General features: G+C 37.4%; 1 pseudogene; it reads right to left on the reverse strand.

The window, feature by feature from the left end:
• LOC102491764 (ADP-ribosylation factor-like protein 4A) overlaps positions 1 to 12,354 on the reverse strand; it is a 58,096-nt pseudogene extending 45,742 nt beyond the window's left edge.
• Positions 12,355 to 18,901: the final 6,547 nt, after the last annotated feature.

Raw genomic sequence — 18,901 nt, forward strand, 5'->3', positions numbered from 1 at the left:
CCTTAACTTCAGTCTTAACCAATAATTTCTGTTAGCTATTGAAGCCTATATTGTATTCCAAATAAAGACTCCCTCATAGTAATTTCTTTACTGGCATAATTATTTTATAATATTGAGACTGAGCCCTGTTTTTATGACTTACTCTATAACGTCTTTCTTCAGTTAAACCTGTATTTTAAAACCTCCACGTGAAATAAAATTTCTAACTCCAACTGGGAGTGTTTGGCCTTACAATATGCATTGGACTTACAAATCACATTCACTACTTGAGGCTTCTAGGTATACTCTGAGAAATTTATTTTGTAGGAAAACTTGGAATGGTCGTTCCAACACAATGAATCAACGCAAATTTTTCTAGTGAGAGTACATATGTGAATTTTAGAAATCTTATGGTATCCCTGGGGCACATTTATAATAGTTTTTTGAGACCTACAAATTTGCAGTGTCTGACATTCTAGAGCAGGATGAGACATGACTGGTTTTATTTTTTACTACTGTGTAAAATAGTTTACTGAGTTCTGTGTAAACACGGAGTATCTTTTTGACAGCATATTTTGCTTTCACTGATAATGTATTTTGCAAACAAAGCCTTTAAAGATAATAGGTTCTCCAGACTGAGAATGGAAAGTAGGCTTCACGTCTGACTTGAAAGTAACTGCGATAAAAGGTTCGCAGACATCATTAATATCTGATGATTTCTCGTCAGTGCCTCACAAGGTCATTGCAATCCAACAAATATTTATTGAACGTGTACTCTGTAGTAAGCTAAACCCTTTTCTGGGTTATTATTAGTTTCTGTCCATATGTACTAATAAACAAATTCTAAAATAACCCAATTCTGGAGATGCCTGGCCTTGGCAGAGAAGGAAACAATTATGGTAACTAAATCTGAGTTTTCACACCAAGAGTCCTAAAGAATAAATCTGGATGATTGTCAAAATGCAGGATTATATTAACCCATTTGGCAAAAAAAGGACAAGATTTTTATTTCCAACTTAAGTTTTATATGCTATTCTGAACATTTTGGACCTGGTATATGAAATATGAAATCACTCATGATGACAGTACTTGCAAAAAACTGAAGGTTCTCATTTTTTTCTTAAGGGTTTTTATATATTTTTTAAAACAACTTTATTAAAACCTGGTGTTTTTCAGCATTAAGTTCTGCTGTTCCCATTGAAAAGGCATAAAGAGCTTGTGAGCAATTTTTCTTGTACATTCAGAGACCTTCAAAAGAGAGTTTCACAAATGCAGAGAGTGAACAAGAGAGGAACAAAAATTAAACCCAAGAAAGTCTATTCATCCATCTCATGGCAGGCTCTTATTAAACCAGGAATTCACGGGAACTAGGGCTTGTTGGTTGCCAAATTCTCATTGAGAATCAATTTTTAAGTAGATGAAACACTGGATAAGTTAAAAGCTTGCCTTATCAGTAATCTGGGCATGAACAAAAGTTTATTTTGAAGTTGACTGACTAAATGTTAACTATGACTTATAGGCAACCTGGGGAGTCATTTATTTAGGAAAATGCTTTTAAAAAGGAATTGGAATAAGTAAATGCAGAGCTCAAATTATACCTGTAAATTAATTTTTTGTTTTTTTAAGATTTTATTTAACTTTATTTATTTATTTATTTAAATTTGATGAAAGACAGAGAAAGTGAGAAGGGAAGCAGCCAGGTCCAGGACTCAAACCATGGTCAGCCATGTGGGAGTCCAGTGCCCTTAATCACCATGCCACCTGCCAGGCCCCCTGTAAATTAATTTCTAATGGCTCTTACTTGACTAACAGATAAAGCCCACAAGAAACAAAACATGAGCTGACTTTTTATCCAGAGATGAAGTACATAAAATAGTTTTAAATGTTTATATTTTTTTGAGATATTTCTGTATTGTCCAATGCTAAGTCTGGTATTTAATAACTGGAATTTTATATTTTTGAGATATATTATAGATTATTATATGCTATTAATATGTAAATATGTTTATGTATATAGGGCCCAAAGATAAACCAAATATTTAACACGATTCTTAAAAATAATTGCTATTTTACATAATATATTGTACATATTATTTATAGTAAGAATGAATAGCTGAATTATGAGTCTAGACTCAGAATGATCAATGATAGCCTGGAAAACATGTAAATGACCAATAAAATTATATATATGATGTTGGAATTTATCAAATGTATGAAAATACTCTGAAATTTTACAAAATTAGAATCCCAAAATAAATCAATAATATTTTTTCCTTGATTACGAACGTATTTTTTTTTTCTGAAGAGGTTTTGCTATAGGGCACATGCTCTTGCCAGGAAGACAGAGAGAGACAGAGAGACAGAAGGCAAGAAACTATCCCCTGGGGGCATGGCCATGCCGCAATCCCTTCTCCTTCATTCTCCACTTGGGATCTTGGGCACACACACACACACGTGCCCAGCGTGAGTTTAAGCCACCGAGTCCAGGACTTGCACTGCGGTCGACTACATGGGAGTCCAACGATGTAGCCATTACAGAAACTGCTGGTCCCCAACTATGAACTTCTCTAGAAAACTAATTTAACATTAATTCATAGGTTTGGGGAATTCCAAACGTAAGGCAAATAAAACATTGACTATAGCAAAATGCATTATTTTGAATTATCTTTGAGAAACTGTCTAGGATGGTACTGTACTTGTACAAGAATTTATACTGTACTACACTGGACTATAGGCCAAGTCCTTAACATAAATCAATGACCCAGATGTGTCTTAGCACTGGATAGCAAAGAAAAATATTTCATTACATATTCATATTGCAAAAAAATCTATTGAGTATCATGTATTAGGTATTGTATTTTATTCTATAGAGTATATAATGACCAAAGAGAAAAGTTTGGCATGGAGGAGCTTACAGTTTACTAGAAGGATATGCACAATCGTTAGAATTGCACAACTATGATGGAGGCACTGAACACCAGCCCCAGAAGAAGTTAGCCCTTTGAAGGGATGGCGATCTGAAATAAATGCTGGGCATGTGTGCATGCATGCTCAAGATCAAAGAGAGAATGGAGGAGAAGGGGTTGTGGCGTGCCCATCCCCCCTTGGAGTGGGGCGACTTCTCACTTTCCCTTTCTCAGTCTCTGTCTCTCTTTGGCAAGTGCACGGACTCTATGGCAAACATCTAAAAAATTTTTTTAAAAGAAAAGGGCTTACTTTGTGCCAGATGTTTTCAATTTACTAATTCATGTAAGTCTTATGTAAATTTTATGAGGAAAATTAATATATCTGAACCTCCAAATATTAGCTAGCTTAGCCTAGCCTACCTTAAACATGGTCAGAATACTTGCATTAGCCTATAGTTTGGCAGAATCATCTAACAGAAAATCAGAAAACTGTAAATCAAACTGTCCTAAGTCAGGGTTACCTATACATATGCTTAGGTAGATATAAATATTGGTGTAAATATATATATATACATATATATATATTTCCTATTGGTTCTGTTTGTCTGGAAAGCTTTACTACAGCCGTTTTTAAAATTGTTGCATTCTATTGTATTTATTTTAAGGTTTTTGCCATAGAAAACGTGTGCTCACCAGAGAGAAGCAGAGAGAGATTGTGAGAAGGAAAGTGAGAAATAACTCAGGGTGAGGTTGGGGGCCTACCACAATCCCTTTTCCGTCATTCTCCTCCTGTTATTTTGGTCACATACACAAATGTGCCTGGTATGATTTTCAAGCCACCAGGTCTGGGACTTGAACCATAGAGTAGGTCAACCATATGAGAGTCCAGCGTCTTAACCACAATGTCACCTACTGGCCTCATCTATTGTATTTTTAATTGTCAGAGCTATTCAATATTATAGAAACTATTCCATTTTATAAATGAGAAAACTGAGGTGCAGATACAGGTATAATTTGCCTTGTATCAGAGTCAGGTTTAGAAATCGGTGACATCTAACCCCAAATTCATAATATTTTTGCTGTTATGGCTAACTATTTACTTAACACAGCTTAGTAAATGTAGATCAGTGTGTGGAAATTCCTGGGATGCACATAACTCATCGATAGCTCTGATCATTGCAGCAAAATTTGAGATCGGCCTGGAGGTACTCAACAGAATTTTTTTGAACTATCAGCTTCTATCCAGAACTATTTTGCTCTGGCCTAGTTCACAACCTTAATGTGGGTTTTCATTTGATGCATTCTAGTCTTTGTCATTCAAAAATTATGTTTTTATAATGTTATATTTGCTCATATAACTTACATGCGTGAACATGCACTTTCTATTTTTTCCTATGATCTCTTCTAGGACCTGAAACTCAAGTTCTAACAATAAGTGAAAGCACTCTATAAAGACGCTTGATAAAAGCTGGAATAAATAGGCTTTACCAGAGTCCTCTGAACAGTTCACTGGTCATAGTCTGTCTAGTGTCTCGGGTCACCTGATAGGACAGATTCTAATAAAATAACAGGCCATTTCTCAGTTGAATTATCTCCTCCTGCATAGCAGGATACACTGGGATAATAGCATTACAATTACACAGCATTCATCTTAGGTGATAGTACCTTTCACTGAATAGGTTTTCAATAAACACATACTGAATGAATGTAAAGTAATCCTGAAAGTGTCAAATTAGTATTACAACAGCTCCACTAGACTATTGATTCTTCTTGATAAACTTCTATTGATTTTTCTTGTAAAATTTATCCTTTTCATCAAGGAATTAGGGTACATGTGAGGACTAGATTTTCAATTATTGCACAAAACAATTAAATATCCAAACAAGTGATGAATCAGGTCTGTGAGTGATCTCGTATGTGATTAGTAGTGCTCCCTGAATGTCACAAGTACAATATCTTTATTAGGAGTTCTCTCTGTAGTTTGTTACATACAGAATAAAATCTCTTAAAGAGCTGCCGTGTCTCCTGTATCAATAAAGTCATTTTAGACATGGGAGCTACTCAGTTTCCAGGTATTGGGACATTTTCAACAGAGAATCACAATGCCCACTCTCATCCAAAATTTTATGTGATTCCCATGATGACTAAATAAGATTTTTATACTGAAAAAAAAAGAAGAAAAGAAAAGAAAGAAAGAAAGAAAGAAAGAAAGAAAGAAAGAAAGAAAGAAAGAAAGAAAGAAAGAAAGAAAGAAAGAAAGAATAGAGAAAATGTAAAACTTATTGTGAAAAAATAAGTAGGTAGGCAGTAATATTTTTTCAATAATGTCTTTATGTTTTCCTTTTTTGTGTCTGACCCTACATATCTACACATTTGTCTACCACTGTCAATAATGCTGTAGGTAACTTCAAGGGAAAAAAATCCCTTAAAATATATATTACTGTTAAGTTATAGCCTATTTTACAACGAAATATTTTCCTAACTCTAATGAAGCACTCTAATAAAGATAATGAGACGTTAAGAAAAGTGCTCAATTCCTGCTCTGATTTGACTGTGTATATGCCCTCAAAATCATATTGAAACCTAATCTCCATTGCAGTGAGGCCTTCCAGGGAAGTGATTAAGGCAAGAGATTACACCCTCATGAGTGTACTAGTGCCTTCTAATTGGGCCAAGGAAACTAGCTTAAGCTCCCTTTTATTCTTTTACTCTTCTATCCTCTGAGTGCCTAGTGGCTGCTTCCCTCATGTGAAGACATCTAGATAGAACTATCTATGAGAAACAATCTTCATCAGACACTAACCCTGGCCATGCTTCCGTCTTGACCTTTCCAGCCTCCAAAACAATGGTAACATTAATTTTTTCACAAATTACCTAGTCTATGTTATTCTGTTATAGTAGCACACATGGACTAAAACAGTCTGCTACTGATGCAGGTCTAAAACTAAACTGACATATATCTTTTAACTTTTTAAGATTTTGCCATAGGGCACAAACACTTGCTGAAGAGAGACAGAGAGAGTCAATGAAAGAGAAAGTAATAAATCAACCGTATCCCACCCCCTAGAGGGGATGGCCACACCACAATCCCTTCTCCTCCATTCTCCTGGGATTTAGAATATGCATGCACATCCACCCAGTGTGATTTTCAAGCTGCCAGATTTGGGATTTGAGTCACAGTCAGCTATGTGGGAGTCCAGCACCTTAATCAACACAATACCTGCTGGCCCCCTAAAATAATATAAATTAGAGCATATACTAATTCTTTATTCAATACAATGATAATCATGGTTTGCCAAGTTTAGAGGCCTAAATTTTTAACAAAGCAGTTACTACCATGAGGGGATGACGTTTTTGTTTTGTTTTTGTTTTTGTTTTTGTTTTTGTTTTTTTTAAGTTTTTGCCTTAGGGCCTGTGTACTTGCCAGAGAAACAGAAAGAAGTAAAGTGAGAAATCGTCCCATGCAGGGATGGCCATGCCACAATCCCTTCTCCATTCACCTCTTGGGAGTTTTTGGGCATGCACACACATGTGCCCAGTCGCACCACAGTTGGCCATGTGGGAGTCCAACACCTTAACCACTACACCACCTGCTGGCCCTATTGATCTATGATACAGAAAAATCACACACAATAAAAGGATAGATCAATGTATTAAATAAGCATAAATGGGGAGCTTTAACTTACAATTGTTTAAAAATTCATGGAGACTAGACAATGTACAGTGGTAAAATGGGAAGCTATGTGAGATGATCAATCATGAGAAATTTTCTAAATTAAGTCTAGAAACTTCTCTGAGTATGCCAGACACATTCTTGCCCATGATACCAGGCTGGCTGATGTCTGGGGGTGGATCATATTATTGGGACCCTGCTGGGGGTGCTATTTCTTTCTCTCTGTCTCTCTCCCTCCCTTTCTCTCATATATTCTCATATAGGAGAATGAAATAAATAAATGAACTTTAAAAATTTCTAAGTTGTTTAGCCAGTAGGTGGTGTGGTGGTTAAGGTTCTGGACTTCCACATAGCCAACTATAGTTTGAGTCCCAGACCCAGGGGCTTGAAAATCATGCAGGGTACATATGCCCAAAATCCCTAGGGGAGTATGGAGGAGAAGGGATTGTTATGTCAGTATAATCATCCTCTCCAGAGGGTGATTTCTCATTTTACCTCTCTCTGACTGTTCCGAGTGAGTGCACACACTCTGTGGGGAAAAAAATGAAATCATTCTTAGTTGTTTAAAAGTACCGATTTTGTAATAGTCAAAAGAATATGAGTCAACTAATAATTCTTGAACACCAAACCCCTTAAAAGTAATTTACAGGCCATCAGGCAACAGGTGGCGTGGAGGTTTTTTGTTTTGTTTTGTTTTGTTTTGTTTTGTTTTGTTTTGGAGAGGTTTTTTGTTTGTTTGTTTGTTTGTTTTTTGCTATAGGGTGCGTGCGCTCGCCACACAGAGAGACAGAGAGACAGAAAGCGAGAAATCATCCCCCAGGGGGATGGCCACACCGCAATCCCTTCTCCTCCATTCTCCTCTCGGGATCTTGGGCACGCATGCACATGCATCCGGCGTGAGTTTAAGCCACTGGGTCTGGGACGCGAACCGTGGTCAACTACGTGGGGGTCCAGCGACATAGCCATTACACTAACTACTGGTCCCTGGCGTGGAGGTTAAGGCACTGGATCCCACATGATTCACTCCACATTTCAAGTCTTGGACCTGGCTGTTTGAAAATAATTCCCATCCTAATGTTATTACCTTGAGGATGAACATTTCAATATATAAATTAGAGAGGGGATAAGTGAGACCCACATTTATACTTCAGCATTAGGTTATAAATATTGTGACTTCCAAATTGCTAATAGATTTGCTCTCGCTTGCTGGCTTTGGTGAAACAACCTGCTGTATTGAAAAGCCTCAGATGACACAAGCTGAAGGCTAGCTCCAGTCCATAGTCAGTGAGGAACTGAGGCCCTCTGCCCAAAGTTTTTAAAGAACTGAATCTTTGATAGAACCATGGAGTTTAGCTTCAAAGTGGATTCGTCACAGTCAGACCTTCAGGTGAGACCTTAACCCAGGTGGACATGTTGATTACAGTCTAATGAGATACCAGAAAGTAGAGGGCCTAGGTAAACTCTGCCGGTGTCAAGACCCACAAAAACTGTGAGACATTCAGTGTGTGCTAAAGCCACTAAGCTGCAGAGTAATGTGTTTCACAGCAATGAGTAACTAACACAATGATAGTTAAAATCATGGAAACAAGTGAAAGTTTCTTAAAAGTTTTCCTGAGACAATTTTTTTTAAAGATATCAAGACTATCATTGAACATCTTTGTGTTTCTACCATCTCCTTTATGATCATTTCTAGGTTTCCATATTCTCAGTTCTACCTGCCACCTCACTCCCTACCAAAAAAAGAAAAAAATCAATATGACAAATTTATTTCTGAAAAAAATATCTCGTCATTATGATAATTCAGAGGAAGGAGATATTTGTATTTGAAGAGAGAAGGCAAGGACAAATTCTCTAATGCTGACATCAGGCACTAATATTTACGAGGAGGAACTTTGCCCTACCCACAAAGCCTCTTAAGTCACTCCATATGGGTAACTGCCTGTTATTCCTGACTTTAAATATAAATTTCTATCTGCTCATAGAAATATTTAGATATAATTTTTTATTTTAGGTTTAATGTTATGGTTTAAGGTTCTCAAGAGTGAATTTAAATTTACATCAAAACAAGACCATGAATAAAAATACCTAGGTGAAGCATCTTTTACCTTCCAGACTGATTTGGTAGCTCAATGTTGACATTGCCCAAATATTCATAGTAATAATAGATGGCTTCTGCATGCTATCCCAAAGCACAGTGACATAAATGAATCAGCAGAGCAAATGCTTTTCTTTGTGGTACATTTTATTTGGCTTCCTGAAGCATTCATTATAATTCTTAGCTAAAATATCACGAAAATATGTTTTTTAATATGGTACATTTGGAAACAGATTTTCCCAGAAATTTATATCTCTATAAAATAAATCAAACTTTTTTCAGTATTATTACTTTGTTTAGGAGAATATAAGCCTCAGAAAACAATTGGAATTAAAAACACCACTTAAACTATAGTGTCTCCACTAATACTAACAGTTTTAGTAATGACACACACATCAAGAAATTATGTGTGTGATACATATTTGATTATCTGCTAAATGGTTCTATCATAAAAGGGAAAATAAAAAGGAAATACAAACTAACAACATAGATTAATGGATTAATCATTTTCTGATAAATATATTGCTTATGAACTTACCACATTTTACACAAGAAAAATGCAATTTTAGGATGCAAACTATATAAAATTAACTGTTTATAAAAGCATCATTCATTCATTGTATCCATGATCTTTTCACCAAAAGTGACCCAGATCTCCGTGTGCATAGCATCATTCTTGCCTCTTTGAATATGCATAACAATGAAAGAAAACATAGCCCTTTAGAATTATATTTTAGTTTTCAAAAACTTGGACTCTGGGACCAGCAGTTAGCATAATGGCTATGTTGCTGGACTCCCATGTAGTCGACCACGGTTCAAGTCCCGGACCCAGCAGCTTAAACTCACACTGGGCACATGTGCCTATGTGCCCAAGATCCCAAGAGGACAATGGAGAAGGGATTACAGTGTGGCCATCCCCCCTAAGGGGGCTGGGTTTTCTCGCTTTCTGTCTCTCTGTCTTTCTGGTGAGCCCATGTGCCCTATAGCAAATAAATAAATAATAAAAATAAAAAAACATGTCTCCAAAAAAAAATTTAAAAACCTTGAACTCCTAGTTTCCAAGTCCCAGAGATTTTTGAGTCATTGAGCAAAAAGCAGTCTAGACAAGTGTGCCCTAGAACACTTTTTGAGTCATTCTGTGCACAAATAGGGTTGAGGGCTATAAGTTACCAAGGTTTTTGGATGTTATACTTTCTACCTCAGCCATGAGGAGTCATTACTGGACAATATAGATAGCATTGGAGGTGTGAGAAGAAGACACATGCCCAGATATTCAACTAGCCAATTCTGTGACAATTTAATCCTCTCAGCAAATCATGGACCAATAGAAGGAGTCACAATGTGAAAAAAGAATAAAGATGTCATGATAAAACTATCTTTGAGGGAAATCATTTTCATTCAGCCTAATGGAAGATCAGCAGTCCCTTCACCTCAAATCTTTCAAGGGAGTGCTCAGGAATGTGCCCCTGAGAGTGAAGCAACCAAAAGGATAGGTACCAACTCAACCTTGAGACAGGTGAGTAGACAGTCACCTGGATCTAACTCCCCCACAGCCTAGGGACAGCTAACTCCCCCACAGCCTCGGGAAAGAGAGAGTGTCTGACATTGCCTTTAAACAAAATCAAGAGAGTGCTGCCATGTGGCAATTAGGCTGCCTTCCCAGGATAAAATGGCTACCTGTAGCTCCTGAGTCCTATTTCATAGGGACATTCTAGGGGAAAAAAGACCTTGGGGGGACAAAATGCTAATGTGTCCAAATGGACACTCAGAATGTGTGCAAGAAGCTGAGTCTTCACGATCCCCCTGCCCCGCCCTCTGGAAAGAGATCAGTGGTTCACCTGTTGATGGCAGAGAGTCAAAGAGGGCACAGAGACCTCTAAGAACCCATGAACGGGCACTGCGAAGGAGGGATTCACCCACTAGGACCACTGAGCATATTGTTGGTTAATGATGGTACAGTTTTGAATCAAAACTCTCCAAATCCCTGAATTTTCTTTTTCTCTGCTCCTCTTGTGGATTCTGTAGGATAAGAACTAATAGCTAGCAGAAGGAAGGAGCTAGAAGTAGGAGAGCAGGGTGCTGTGGTGGTTCCTGGTTTGGTGAACAGAGGAGGAGAAACTATGGTTGGCTCTTTCACTACTGCAGGCTTCCATGTCTGAGGCAGGCTCAGACTGGAATGGAGAAAAAAATATGTTGCAGTAAATCCAGTCCATACTTTTCATTAGCATAAGGCCAGATATCCTTATTGAGACTATGTTCAAGACACACAGTTTTTATTTTGGTTTTTCATTTTGTTTTGTTTTTGTTTTTGAGAGGATTTTTTGCTATAGGGCGTATGTGCTCACCAGAGAGACAGAGAGAGACAGACAGAAAGTGAGAAATCACCCCCCGTGGGGGATGGCCATGCCGCAATCCCTTCTCCATTCTCCTCTCAGGATCTTGAGCACGCAAGCATATGTGCCTGGCGTGAGTTTAAGTCACTGGGTCTGGGACTCGAACCGCGGTCGACCACTTGGGAGTCCAGCGACATAGCCATTATGCTAACTGCTAGTCCCAAGACACACAGTTAATAGAAGATCTAACATAGAAGAATGACAAAAATAATTGTGGTACCTGTAGCCATTTTTACCCTTGAAGGAATACCGTTACTGATCGCATTTTGAATGAGCAACAGAGGACAAAAAAAGATGTTGAATTCTAAGTATGTTTATATATACCACTTGTTTAAGTTATATTTATTAACCTAATAGGATGATCTGATTCCAAGGCCATAAGAAGCTCTGAAATTTCATTCATTATGTAAGTCTTATCAAAAATGTGTAAAAGATTTTGATGTAAAGAAACATTTAAATAGTATTTTATTTTTAGCCATTGAGAATGCAGAACACTTCCAAATTTGTACTATATTTTATACCTATAACCATCTCAAACATCTTGTTAACAAATATCTAGTAGCTGGATAAAATTTTTCCAGCAGTACCTATCTTATTTATTTAGTTTGTATTTATTTCCTTTTTCTGGAAAGGACTTTAAGATAACTTTCACGAAAAACTTTCATGATGAGATAGTGAAGTCAAAATAGATGTGTGGGCTCAGGCCAGGGAAATATGCAAGGAATTTCAACTTGATAGAAAAGGAAAACACTTACTTCGGGGCCCATATGTTTAAGAGGTAAAAACATTTCAAATTCAGCTTCCTGGAGACAAAAGCAACTCAAGAAAAATTCCACCATAAGCTCCATTAACAAAAATAAGTGTCATACCATACCATCATGAACACAAATTCCTCCTAAGATTAATAAAAATAAAAATAAATAAATAAATAAATAAAAAACCTCATTGTGTGCGGATCTACAAAAATATATGGCAAACGGAAGCAAAATGGGAACAAAGATGCCTGTGCTGCAGCTGTCAAGCAGAACTCAGACATCAAGACTTGCATTATCTATGTTTTTTGGTAAGAAAATTTAAAATAAATATTGGCATATGCATGATTTTCTTGTGGTTGCCGTAACAATTACCACTATCTTGGTGACTTGCAACAATAGAAATGAGTTCTTTTGCAGATAATTCCTCTGGAGACCAGAAGTCCAAAATCAGTTCACTGAGCTGAAAAAATGTGTATCCGGGTTGCAAACCCTCTGGCGGCTCTAGAAGAGAATCTATTCTTTGCCTCTTCCCGCTTCTGGTAGCTGTCCCCATTCCTTGGATATGACTGCACCACTCTATTCTCTGCCTCTGCAGTCACATAGTTAATTCACTCTGTCCGTGTAAAATCTCCTTTTGCCTGCCTCTTTTTTTTTTTGAGAGGTTTTTGCTATAAGGCACGTGAGCTCGCCAGACAGACAGAGAGAGACAGAGAAACAGAAAGCGAGAAATCACCCCCCAGGTGGTTGGCCACGTCGCAATCCCTTCTCCTCCATTCTCCTCTTGGGATCTTGGGCACGCACGCACACACGCCCGGAGTGAGTTTAAGCCACCAGGTCCAGGACTCGAACCGTGGTTAACTACGTGGGAGTCCAGCGACATAGCCATTATGCTAACTGCTGGTCCCTTGCCTGCCTCTTTTAAAGATGTATGTGATTGCACTCAGTGACTGTTCAGATCATCTAAAATGACCTCTCCATCTGAAGATATTTAACTTAGAGAGAACCACAGTTCAAATCCCCAGTGTAGTCAGCTTGAAATGTGCCAGGCATGCACACAAGTGCCTCAGATCTGATGGGCTGGGGGACTGGAGAAAAGGATAATAACATGACCAGAGCCTAGGGAGGGTGCTCAACTCTCTCTCTCTCTCTCTCTCTCTCTCTCTCTCTCTCTCATATGCATGCACATGCACTATATCATGAATAAAGAAAAAGTGTTTAACATAGTCACATATGCTGACTCTTTTTCAAAATAACATTCACAGATTCTAGTTTATATCTTTTGAGTCATTTTTTAGCCTACCGCAGTATTTTAACAGCAATAGATACATTACATAACATCCGCAATAAACTTTTTAAAAGTTTACTTACTCATTTCTTCCAGGGGAGAAAGAGGGACAGGTGCCCCCAAGAGAATTTTCATTCCATGAGCCACCCCCAGACTCAGCCAGAGAACTAGCCATCTAGGCATACACATGTGTACCCAGCATGCATAGGGACACCTCATGAAGTAAACCAGAGACTTCCCATGTGACTCCAGCATTGCAGAGCACCGTGTTACCAGTGCACTACCATGGATAACACCAGAACAGGGTTTTTTATTCACCCACATATATTAGATAATACACTGGCTCTCAACTTGAATTTCAGTATCACTATGTCATTAATCTCATAATGTGGTGAATTCTCACACTATAGTTACAAGTGGGATTTTTAGCCCTCTGCAGTAGGAATAGAATCAGTAGGATTAGAGTCAGGCTAACAGGTGTTGGTTAAATTGTCTATGTAAAAATGAGGACAGATTATGGTAAAATTCCATTACTCACAAATGCTTCCACTAAGAGCACTACATCAGGAAAGTAGATTTATTGTTCTCCCTTTAGGGTAATAAAATGTAAAATAGCTCAATGTGGAACCCCAGCTCACCACAGAATTTTAATGCTAGACAGGATCTCAGTCCATCGTCCTCCCTTTCTAGATAAGCTAGTCAAGTGACTGTTTTTAGATCCCACTGCCAATATGTGCAGAAGGAACCAGAATGAATACTTTTTCATTTCTGGTCCAGCACTTTCCTTTGTACTATACAATTCATTTTTGTTTTTGATTTTTTGGGGTTTGTTTTTGTTTTTCCACTTACTGAAATAAAAGCTAGTTTTAATCACTCTTCTGTCTAGGTATCTTTCACTCTTAGAACTGAAGTTCATTAACCATGCTTTAAGTCTTCCTTTCTTCTTTTTTATCTTTTTCTAATTTGCCAGAGGTGGCTCCTGCTCCCTGGAGAGAAATACAGAGGACAGAGAGACAAAAAGTGATAAACTACCTACAGGAGCGATGTCCACACCACAATCTCTTCTCATCTTGGGCATGCACAGAAATGCGCCCGGTGTGAGTTTTAGGCCACTGGGTCCAGGACTCGACTGCTATTGGCCATGTGGGAGTCCAGCAACGTAACCATTACGCCATCTGCTGGTCCCTGAGAAAGCACTTCTAATAGGGAATGATCACACCTCTATCCCTTCTTCTCTCTCTCTCCTTCCTTTTGAGATTTTGGGCACATATGCATACACACACACACACACACACACACACACACACACACACACAAACACACACATGTTTTTAAAGCCACATCCGGAACTTGACCACGTAATTAGTCTCTTGGGCTCTAGCTTACATAACCACCAGGCCACAGGCTGGTCCTTGAATCTTTCTTTCCAAATTTAGTAACACAAATATTGTTAGTGAAGCCTGACATTCAAAAGTCTAATTTGTAGAAAAAGAAACCCAAGGAGGGTGGCAAACAATATTCAACTGCTATTAGGTAAATTCAAAGGAATTGGTTAAGATTTAACATGACCAAAAAGGGAACAAAACCTGCAAATGTGCTCAGTACAGATATAGCTACCAGAATCAGTGTGCAGGCTTAATCTGTAACTGCTGGGACATTTCTAGCTTCAAATTTAAGATGCAGACTTTTTCTCTCTCATACCAAATAAGTTGGTTTATGGTTTTCTGAAAACTCACTGGCTATTTATCTATTATTTCCTCATGAAGAGAGAGACTTGATAAAAGGGCACAATGTCATGCTGATAACCTTTGTAAATCATTTGCTCTCATGCTGCCAAGCAAGCTTAGAGAGGAGACAGTTGATTGCAACATGAGGTGCTCCTGTATCTCGAACCTATGTCAGGACGCTGTTTGACAAACCCAGCTTTAAAACCTGAGTGGGTAGGTGATCTTGAAATGAGTTACTTCTTACACTTGGTGATTTTGAAATGAGTCAGTTCTTATAGTTGCTCAAATCATAAAATATAGGAGACATTACAACGTGGTCGAAATTTTTCTCAGAGTATTATATATCGTGTTTGGACAGTTAGAACTCCCTGCTATTATTTATTCATGCCAATATAAATTATTCTCTTCAAATGAACTCAAGTCACGTAAACTCTGGCTTTCAGGAACTGGAGCATTCTTTCTTTTGAAGAGATGTGAATTTTACCTCATTCCTTGGGAATTGAAAAATCAAATAACAAACAGCCCCAGTGTTTGCAATCAATACCTACTTCAGTAACTCCTTGAGATTGTTTGACTCCAGTGTGACTTGCAGTCTTAGGAGTATTAAGGACTTGAAATCTTTTTTTTTTTTTCTTTGCTATCGACTCCAAGACCAAGATGAGCTATGGTCGGGAGTTGCCTTTATTATGGGGTCTGAAGAGGACCTCTGGTTTGTTTTATTTATTTTAAAGCTTGAAAGTCAATTCAAGAATGATGAATGGTGTCAGTTTGACAGCACCAAAGACTGAAATTTTTCATTTCTTCCAAGGCTTAACAGGGCAATGAGTACAATTTCTTTTACAGTTTATCCCGTGAACAACTTTAACTCTTACCTGGATAAACTGATAAAAATGTGATATCAGGAGCATGATCTGGTCTGCCAATTATTTTCTTCTGATAGCTCTGATAAGTGTAAAGGTAGATATATTAAAAGAGATTATTTTTTACTTTTAAGAGGCTTTTCTTTTTCTGTTGGGACTAAATAAAGCTTTCTGATTGAATTCGTTCAGGTCAGCACACTTACTGAAGGAAAAAATGGCTTGGACTTGGCCCCAACAATGACTGTTCCACGAGTCCAATCTCAGGTGCTGTTCACATTTATTGACTTGAGTTTGGCCGGGTTGTAGGAAAATTTGGGGAAGTTTACACTTTACACAAGCTACCTTTCTTCTTTCACGGAAACTTTACTTTTCTGTTGGGTTGGTATCAGTAATAGTGTTGATAAATGAGAATAAACCTTTCTTTGATGCTGAGAGAAAATTGTGGAACAAGAGGAGAAAGACCTGTGTTCAGCTAGTCCTTACCATTCAGGTCATAAACACTTCCTGTTAATATGCAATCTGGTTTTTAAATAAGAGTAGCTTGTTTTTCATTTATTATTTCTCATAAATAACTAATTTACATCATTCAAATATTTTCATTGAAGAAAGTATAGAAGAATAAGATACTAAAAAATTTTATCTTATATATCATTTTTCACCTTTTTAAGTAGTATGAAATAATTTTTAAAAAATAAGTTATTAATAAAGGTTGAATCTACACCAAAGGCAATAGAAAGTATGAAGAACCATGCTAATCATAAAATTTCATTGAAGTAATGATGTTAATTGAATTTGTGGAACAACCACAATACACCAGTTGTTACTGAAAGCTTTGGGGATAAAGATGAAAAGAGCTTGTCTCAAGGTGTTTATAATGTAATTGGGAAAACAATAATAATGCACTGGAAAAGAAAAAAAAAAAACTAGGTGGCAAAGTAAAGCAAAACTTGAATGACATTATCACCAAAAATCAAGGGGGTTTTATGGGTTGGTTTTGGTTTGGGTTTTGGTTTCTTTCTTTTGCCAGAGGGCCCCTGAGCTCACAAGATATAGACACAGAGCACAAGAAAGATGGAAAGCAAGAAAGCACCCCACACTGCTAGCCCTTCTTCTCTATTTCTCCCTCTTTTTGGACTTCTGGGTCCTCACGCACACGCACCTGGCTAGTGGGCAGGGCCAGGGCTATAACGGCACTAGCAGCCATCTAGAATCCAGCTATCTTCCCTGCCAGGTGACAGGTTGGCCCAATGTTCTTTAAAAATTAGTCTCCTTAATTGAGATGGAAAGTATATAAAAATTCCTGATGTGGCATGAACTCTAACTGCTGATAGAATTCAGACAAAGAAGAAACTGAGTGAAGTATGGAGCATACGAATTGTGAACTAGATTTGAGGAAAAAAGAAAGCACATTGGGCTAAGAATGTGTTGATGTGACAAATCGAGACTCACTTGGGAAAGGCCCCAGTGAGTTTCAATTTGTCAAGGTCTGGGGACTTCCCTGGGCATGCTAGGCAGACACAGTCCAGTGTTTGGGCCAACTGAGATAGCAGGTGTATTAAGGAGTAAGAGCCTTGATGGGGGAGTCTATCTCTCTATATCTTTGTGATGAAAAAAACCTTTTAAAAAAAAGAACAAAATATATATTTTTATTACTATATATAATATATACTTATATAACAGTTATATTATTATTATTATCATATAATAATGTTACTTATTATATAATATGTATTATTATATTATTACTAATATATTACATATAATAATATACTATGATACATTATATATTATATAATATAAAATATATAATAATGTAATATGATACATTGTATATTATCTAATATAAAATATATATTATGCATATACATGACATTATTTTTGCTATAGGGCACATGCACTTGCCAGAAAGAGACAGAAAGAGAGAAATCATCCTGCAAGGGGGTATGGCCACACTGCTATCCCTTCTCCTCCATTCTGCTCTCAGGATTTGGCCACACATGCCCACATGCCTGGTGTGAGTTTCAAGCTGCTACGTCTGGAGCTCTAGTGCTGGTTAACTACGTGGGAGTCCAACAACATAACCATTGCACCATCTACTAGCAAAAGAAGGAGGCTTTCTCATTTCTCTAGCAGATGAACACACTTTGACACTATCTTAGTGAATAGTATCCAAAACTTTTAAGAAGTAGAACACAAAGTGATTCTTAGGATACTTTTCAACTTGTGTCAAAAAATAAAACAGGCACAGCCACTATGGCACAACCATAACACTAATACTTTGTAATGCTGGAACCCATACGGCAACCGTAGTTGAGACCCCAAAAATGAACAAACAAATAAAACATAAAAAACAGGCATTTGCATGGGTAACCAGAGTCCCACGGAGCTGGAAGGCTGGAGAAAAGGGGCCACAATGTGATTAGACTCTGTGGAGGGTGCCTTTCTCCTTTTCCCTCATTGTGCATGCTCTCTATCATTAAAAAAGAGAAGATAGAGCAAACTAGGTTGGGTCGAGTGAGAGGGAGCAGCCAATTTCTCCTCTTAGAGGACTGAATTTTTGTGTTAAGATTGCTGCCCACTGCTTGGTAAGAAATTTTTGACCATCTCTTTCTTGATTTAAAACAATGAAAGCTGAATGAAGGAGAAAAAGGAGAGGAAAGTAAGAAGACCAAAGCTTTATGACATGTATACAGTTGCTAAATTCAGTAGGACATAATTTTATTGGAGGTAAAGTTGAAGTTCGTAATTACATTGAAGTCTCTGATAACAGTGACATGTGTGCTACACAGTAAATTTCAAACCTAATCCTTTGTACCACTCAGTAATGCATGGGAGTCCAGAGACATAACCATTATGCCAACTGCTAATCCTGATTTGAGGATTTTTTAAATCATTTACTTAGTATCTTGGCTATTGTCAAACACCAACAGATTTTCACTTATTTATTTTTTTCTCTAACTTGAACTCTGTCAGAAATCTCAGGAGCAATCATACTATTTCTAGATTTTCCCCCACGAATTCAGAGTGGGGTGGTTAATCTTTTGTGATTAGTGAGAAGAGAGAAGAGAGTACTCAAATGATTAAAATAAAATTTGTCTAAATATTACAAATCATGAGATCACGAGATATTTAAAACCCTGCTTAAATGTATCCATATAAAATATTTTTGCATGAAGTAATTAATTCAGACTCACAATTTTAAAAAATTTATTCTCTTCAGAGTTCCTA

This window comes from Tupaia chinensis, unplaced genomic scaffold (genome assembly GCF_000334495.1).
Source record: "Tupaia chinensis unplaced genomic scaffold, TupChi_1.0 Scaffold000009_1, whole genome shotgun sequence".
Lineage (NCBI taxonomy): Eukaryota > Metazoa > Chordata > Mammalia > Scandentia > Tupaiidae > Tupaia > Tupaia belangeri.